The sequence below is a fragment of the Pygoscelis adeliae genome, unplaced genomic scaffold (genome assembly GCF_000699105.1).
Source record: "Pygoscelis adeliae isolate BGI_AS28 unplaced genomic scaffold, ASM69910v1 Scaffold121, whole genome shotgun sequence".
Taxonomy (NCBI): Eukaryota; Metazoa; Chordata; class Aves; order Sphenisciformes; family Spheniscidae; genus Pygoscelis; species Pygoscelis adeliae.
The window spans coordinates 4,725,764-4,732,567 of record NW_008824359.1 but is presented as its reverse complement, the minus strand read 5'-3'; positions in this window follow the sequence as shown (position 1 = coordinate 4,732,567).

Here is a 6,804-nt window from a genome sequence, read left to right as displayed (position 1 = left end):
AAAAAAAAAACCAAACAAACGGTCTTTTAACTACGAAGTGCCTTTTTTTTGTGTTTTTTTTTTTTTTTAAATAGATTTTACCGATATGTGCAACTGTGTAGATGGGATGATAATGGCCATAAATAACACAAGAGTTACCAACACACCACAACCCATGTTTCAGATTATGTGGATCAAAGCACATTTTTTTTTTTTTTTCCCTTGGAACCATTTTACCTTGTTTTATATTTAAAATGTACTTTTTACACACAAAAAAAAAAATCACCCCCACCTTTCTTTTTTCTCTTTTGGTCTAGAATGTTGTAATAACTAGTGAGTTCTTTTGCCAATGAGGAGAGAATGGACTCCCCAGCTATCAGGAGAAACATGGTGATGCAAGGCAAAGGCTGCATTCCCTTTTATTTTTTAATAAACCCCCCCCCCCAACCATGAACTCCAGATACAGTTGCAATCATACAACGTATGGGACCCTCTTCACACCCGTAGTGCAATTCAACTGGCTTGTATTGGTGCACATAAAAAGGAAAGCAAAGATCGAGTTGCTTCCATTTTGCCATGATACATTCAGATGAAAACAGCTGTCCCAAAAACCCTCTGTCCGAGCCTTGCTGCAGCTAACGGTTGGAACTTCTCTGTGTTCATTGCTTTTTTGGTTTGTTTTTGGGTACTTAAAGAGAACGAGTCTTCAAGTTAGGCTAGACAACCCTGGGGTTTCCTTTTTGCTTTTGTATCCGTTCATTTTGCCTTCGATTAGCCAAAAACCAAAAATAACAACCAAAACCTTTAAAAACAAAAAACAAAATGTTATTACTTATGCAAAAAATGAAAATGGCAATATATATTACTAGAGCCAAAATGGTATACATAGTATTTGTGTTCGGCTATGTTCTTTTTTATTTTTTTTTAAATTATAAATGTGTAAAATTTGAGGTTGTTTGCTAACATGAATCATCATATAACTTTAAAAGAATATTTATAATTATTTAATGACATTTGGACCCTTTAAACGTTTCTTAATGTAATGATATATTGACTTCGGTCTCTAAAAGTGGTTTGTTTTTTTTTTTTTTTACTTATTACATTTCTGCAGTGGTGTAAACCTCAACCTTTACCCAACTCTGAAAAGCAGTTCCAGTGTGAACCAGTTTACAATGTGACTTAAAAACGACAAACCCAACCCAAATACATCCACATCAAATGATTTTGGATGTAGGATCTTTTTATATAACTTATGAAGGAAATATTGTGTTTAAAATATTTTTATTACCTGTCTGGTTGCCTTCAACACAGTCTTGCCTTTTAATCAGTAGTTGTGGAGACACTGGAAAAATGGTAGGAAGGATGAAATATTTTCCACCCTTCCCCTAATTTCTTCTTCTCCCAGGATTTTTCTCAGAACTTCAAAATTTGAAAATATTCATATTTAAAATGTCCTGTTTTGACAACATGATTTGAATTTCGACAGGGTGTTTTTTTTTCCCAAAGAAAAATCAGAATCGTTTCAAAGCCCATATTTTACAAATAATGACTTGTTAAATATCTCAGAAATGGGAGTAAGGGAGAATTGGTGAAACTTTTTCCCCTCCCCTTGCAATTTCAGCCCACTCGATGGAATAAAAAGGTTCAAAACTTGAGACAGAAACTGCCTGGTAGCGAATCACCGCCCGATAGCATTAAATGCTAGAGCCGTAAGGATGCTGTGTTGACTTTGAAGCCGATGTGGCTGTTGCCGTGTTAGAGAGACAAGCCCAAGGGCAGCGATACTCGCCTCTGGAAACGCTGAAGATAAAAAGTCACCTTAAAAGCCACCCCGGGGCTCCCAGGCGCGATACAGGGAGAGCAAATTGCGCCCAAAACCCTTAACCAACCTGTCTGCCGCCAAACTGTCCAGCGCAGGGGCCCAAATTTCGCCCAGCCCAGGGCTCCTATGGCAAACGGGAAGGCGACACGGCATCGGCTGGATGTGGTGGGAGCTGAACCACCCTCCCCGTGCCATCCCCAAGCAGGTGATGTTAAGCCTGGTTTAGCGGGATGTTCATCACGTGCTGATGGAGTTTGCCGGCGCTCCCTCCTTCCCCTGCCTTAGCCATCGCCGTCCGCAGCCTCCTCGGGGGGCTGCCGGCCACCGCGCCGCTCCTTGGCTGTACTTTGGCTACCTCCAAAGTATTGCAATAACTCAACGGTGGGCATAGCCATACAGAGCCGGACAACACCATCACCGCTCGTTAATAGCGAAGCTGTTAAACGAGGTGACATTAGCATGCTACATCCCTCCGATTTGCGTGATGACGCGCTCTTAAAAAAAAAAAAAAAGAAAAAAAGTCTTTGCCTTCTAAAGGTTGTATACCAAGTATGCTTAAAGTATAAGTAAGACACTTTTTTTTTCTTCTAATACTTAGTTTTCCTTCAAAGATGGAAGCTGTAATTGATTCTATTTATTGTTGGTTTGTGGTAGCTTGAAGCATACCACTGTCCATTTATTTGTAACTGTAAAATACGTTTGTTAGTCTCAGCAGCACTTAAAAAGCCAGTGTCTGGTTACACATTTCAGTTTTGTTTTTTGTTTAGTAAGCAAGAGAAAAAGATGTACTGCCAGTGCAAGCTGTTTCCTATTTAATAAAAGGTACTATATTTGTACATTATTTGTTATTGCTGAGAAGGGCTTTTTAAGGTTTACTGTATGCATATTAAGTAATTTTTAGGGTGCTTTTGTGTTGAAATGTTGTTAAGAGTGGCTGCAGGCAGCAACCCAGATTTTTTTTTTTTTTTTTTTTAAGACTTTGTTGTAAAATTCAAGCACTTGGTTTTTGTTTCTGGATAAATCCAGCACAGACCAGACTTTTGTTTTGCTCAGTACCGACAGGACTCTGTTTGTGTCCCCGCGGTTTTTCAACTGGACCATTAGGGACAGACGTTGAAAACATTTTCTCCACCCGGTCGAGGCGCCCGTGCCCGGTCTGTGTCCTCGGCTTCCCTGGCCGTGCGGGCAGGCGTCTGGCTCTGCCTGCTTGAGATAGGAAGGAAAGGATTTTCTAAGTACCTACGGACGGAGGAGCACCAGCCCCTTGACTTTCAGTAGACTCCCGTGCTCCTGAACCCTCCTGGTGCCTTTGGAAAATCTCTCCCGGTACGTCAGGCTGGTCACGGAGGGAGTTGTACAGGCTGAGGCAGAGATGCTCATCAAAGCTTTTGGAAAATGCTTTCGAGTTCCCTTGGAAATGCTCTTGAATCAGGATTTCAGACCATTAAAAAAAAAAAACAAACAACCAGCGCTATGTAGTAAATCGTATCAGATTATTTGACGTTTTGCGAGGTGCTTAGCATCGACAGAAAGGAGTTTTCTCAAAGGTACGACAGCCCTTCCCTTCGGTGAGTGGCAATCTTTGGCACCGGTCACAGATGTAAAGATTAAAAAATGGCCTTTTTTTACTTTCCACCTCTCTTATCCCACCAAAGATTTACTTCCAGCACAACAGGCACGATGTCCCTTTTGCCAAACGGAGGATTAAATCCTCCTCTCCCTCCTCCTAAGGGTAACCAGATCGGGGTCAGCGGGTCGGGACGGATGAGTAAAGCAAATTATTTAACCCGCAGCATCATTCACGTGGCGTTTATCGTTTCTTTTGAAAGACCAGCTGCTGTGTCCTTCTTAGCATTGAACTTTTTTGCCAGCAGTTCCCTGAGCAAAGACTTACTGGTTTCCACAGGTACCATCTCGAGTGGGGAAAATTTTGCACTTTCACACTTCGCAAAGCAAAGCTCAGCCCCGCGCCGGGCTGCACGCGGCCAGCAAGCCTTGAGCAAAAGCAATAATTAAAACCTGGATCAGCCATGAGCTTAAAAAAGCCCCATTCTCTGAACCCCTGAATTTCTTGTTGTTTTTAAATAGAATGCATTTCATTTTAACATTTTCTGAGAACTTTTTTAGATGTTTGTTTACTTCCATGTTTACAGATAACTCTTTGCTTTTTTTTTTTAATGCAGTACTTTTAAGTATATCAGCCAAAACCATACTTTTACAGTAACTTTTGTTTTAGGTAATATGAGTGACATTCCATTTTTTTTTTTGTTGTTAAATATGCTTTACCAGTCTTGAATTTCCGCTGGAACAAAATATTTGTAGCATTTTGTGTAAATACAAGCTTTAATTTTTTATTTTTTCAAATGCTGTCACCCGAGATTTGCTTTTCATGCACATATTGTACAAACACACTCCGCTTTATGCCACAGCTGATGATTGTGGATCAGTTTACTTCAACTTCAAAGGGACTATTTGTATTGTATGTTGCAACTGTAAATTGAATTGTTTGGCATTTTCTCATGATTGTAATATTAATTTGAAGTTTGAATTTCATTTTCAATAAAACGGCTTTTTTTTGTTAATGTTCTTCTATGCTTCTTTTTCTTCCACTGTCTCCTCTTAGCACCAGGCAGCGTAAAGTACACGGTAGGACACAGTACCGGCCCTTCTGTGGTGTGCCCATCCATTTCTGCAGCACTTAAGCTTTCAATTAAATATAAAAAGCAAGTTTCCAGGCCTATAGGTGGTAAAGGACACCTTCTAAATCTGATTTCAAATGTTGCTTCTTTTCCTGAGTCTGCAAACTATCAAAACCTGTGTTTCTTAGAGTGCAAACTGCTCTTCATCTTGCTAGATCGTTAACTCTGAAACCTAACAACTGACATTAGCCAGGACATTCTGGTGCTACGGCGCTGTGGGCAGAGCTTGAAGCATAGGAAAAGCTGGGATAGATTTCCCGGGGGGGGGGGGGGGGGGGGGGTGGGGGCAGGGATTGGGCTTTTTCCAGGATGGGGGTTGCGCTATCCCCACCTCTTCCTGGTCAGACCTGAGGAATGCAGTTACAGATAATCTTGTGATTTGCATGGCCTGAGGCAAGAATAGTTTCCAAGCAGCGAAAGATATATGGGTAGGGAGGCTGGGGGAGGAGGCTATTTTTCCTCCAGCCTAGTGTCAGGGGTAGGAGGAGATGCAGCTAATGAAGGTGAGGTTAAGTTCACCCAAGGCTGTCTGCAGGAGGAGAGGAGAGGACAGGAGTTGTTTGCAAGCTTGTGCCCGGTTTCATAGTAAGTTCTTATCCTTTTTAGCTATTTCTTGAGTCTGCAAAAGAGAAATAGTAGCACAGAGAGGCATGAGGTTCTGATCATTTCAAGAAACCTTTAACTCTGAAGTTTAAATGTCACTAATACTGATCTTGTGAGCTCTGTTGGCTTTACCATGGACCTACACATCTCTTGTGTGGTGGCTGAAGATTGAGATAATGTTTGGGGGTTTTCAAGGGTGCTTTCATTCCAGCCCATAATCTGAGTCCTGATATTAGGGAAGCTTTATCCGAGAGCGAGGAACCAAGCAAACCAATCAAACCAATCAATGCTTTGTGGTATAACTGCTATATAAATCATTCTGGGGGGACTTATGCTACCAACATTAGTGCTAAGACTTTCTGCTGCCCTCTGGTACACAGGTTAACCCATCTCAGCTAGTCAGAGCACAAAGAGACGTTCATTATATTCTTGCTTTCATCGTCACTTAATCCAGATGCTCATAAAGGGAAATAAACAATTTTTCACCATTTTGTATGGTCAAGTGGTGGAACAGTGGCCTAGGGAGGTTGTGCCACCTCTGTTCTTGGAGGTTTACAGGACCCAACTGGGTAAAGCATGGAGCAACCTGGTCTGACCCTGGAGCTGAGGCTGCTTGAGCAGAAGGTCGGGCTGGAGACCTCCCACGGTCCCCTCCAAATTATCCCACGGCTCTGTGGGTCGGGCTAGGAGCTATTTGCTACAGGTTGTTGCCTAAGCTAAAAGCTGCTTGCGTGGCTGTACGGATAACACATATTCAGCTAAAACCAATCTGAATAAAGAGGTTTGACAGGATTAAGTCCTTACATAGGCAGGTTATTGAGGAGCTACAGTGATCCCTCTATCTTTTGTTGGTTTCTGGCACATTTCTCTGGGATATCTACAGCAGGCATGGTCAGCACAAGGGTTGGAAGAGCCAAACCATCACTCTAATCCAGTACAGCAATTCCCATCATACATCATGCTGAGCGTGTTGCTTTTGATTTTTTTGAGTCATTTACCCTTTTGCAGCTTGAGAAGGTGACTCTCGTTCTCTTGCCTTAGCCAGAAACCAACCACTCTCAAGGCAAAATGACCACCACTGGTCAGCGTGGAGGACTGCCTGATACGGAGACATGTGGAGAGGTGGGGGGAGATCAAACTCAAAGTACTTTTAGGACATAAGATTTAAAGACGCTTCCTACAAGGGGTGGTGACCATTGTCTTCCCCATCTTTTGGTGTCAGTAAACAGCTTCTTGCTTTTGGGTCGTGAGGGTTGAACATCAACTCTGGATCACTGGAGTCAGGCCTTTGCCGGTCGCATGCAGCGTGCATACAGCGGGCAGCATCTCACACTGGCTCTCCCTGTTGGCCTCGGTTTTAACTTTTTAATTTCCTGTGGCAGTGAGCAACACCGGAGGGGCTCAGAGCAGCCATGTGTTGGCAGCCACAGGCCTAAATCAGCCTTTTTTGTGCCTAAAACAAGCTCTTGGGGAGAGGTGGGGGAGAGAAGGAGCAGGGTCTGACTTTATGGTTCAGCACCAAGCCCTGTGCTGGCACCAAATAAAAAATTCGTCAAGCTGTTTACTGGGGAAAAGGAGGAAATAACCTCAGTTATATATCCAAGGATTGACGTGTACCGTCTAGTTACCTTCTGCGTGGTCAGGAGGAAATGAATCGGTATTTTGGGGTGAAATCCCGCCCCTGGGCGATGGCTTGCGGAT